Here is a 1,090-nt window from a genome sequence, read left to right as displayed (position 1 = left end):
GAGCGGCTACGCCGGGCTGCTTCTCCGGGCGGTGAGCTATCTACGCGGTGTTCCCCCGCTGCCGGCTGCTGATAGTGACGAAACAAGACGCAAGGAGAGGCGAGAGCAAGTCGTTAACGCAAGTGATCCCTCCTGCTGGCGCTACATAAGGAGATAAGGAGGGAGCGGAGCTGGCGCTGACGTTATCTCCAGTGGCCGTCTGAAATGGTACTTCACAAAAACGAAGGGAAAGAATGTCCGCAACGTCCAACCTAGTGACAGCGGGCTGGCAGCATATTCATGCGGAGAGCTCAAGGAGGGTAACTGTCAGCGCGCAGGTTTTTTTCAGTTCTCTGGAAGCCATTCCAGATAGAGATTTATCCTTTAATAAAGGAAAACAAAAGCTGAACTTCTGGAGGACAAGGCAGCACGTCACCGGCTATTGCCACGTACCAGAGTGACCCAGCCCTACAAATACAAGGGCAAAAAGGACCGCTTCCTCCCTCCTCCGTCACCTCGGTTCCACCAAACAATCACCTGGCATTTACATCCCGAGGCCCTACCTATTCTATCGTCACCCAAACGATTTAAAATTAGAATAAAAATCATAGAGAATGTATTGTGCTTGTACTTTCCAAGACAAAGAGCATGTTTCATTTTCATTAATCCATTAAAAGTAATTTATGCAGCTGACATTTAAATTATAATGATTCAGATGATTAATACATACAGAAAAGTTCTGTTTGTGTGCTTTATCACAGGTTTAAGGAAAAAAATGGCTCCAGGCCTGGCCCTGTGACAGACCGAGCACTCCCACCTTCCAGTGACGGCAGCGGAGCTGTGCGTGCTCACTCCCTCTCGGTTACAGTAACTTGTCAAGCACAGAAAATATATATGTGTGTGTAAATGTATGCATTCCATAGCACAATCTTTTATCTGATCTTTCAAAATCTGGGACAGGTTTGAAGAGGAAAAGGTGAAAATTATGAGGCAGATTTTCATTCTTGCCTGCTACTAATTCTTTTTTATGCGTATGACAGTAAGGTAGCAGCATCACCAGCTCCATAATCCTGCCAATGCGCCTTGTACTTGGGGATAAATCAGCACTCTA

Source organism: Aptenodytes forsteri, unplaced genomic scaffold (assembly GCF_000699145.1).
Source record: "Aptenodytes forsteri isolate BGI_AS27 unplaced genomic scaffold, ASM69914v1 Scaffold411, whole genome shotgun sequence".
Taxonomy (NCBI): Eukaryota; Metazoa; Chordata; class Aves; order Sphenisciformes; family Spheniscidae; genus Aptenodytes; species Aptenodytes forsteri.
Note: the sequence above shows the minus strand (reverse complement) of the source record.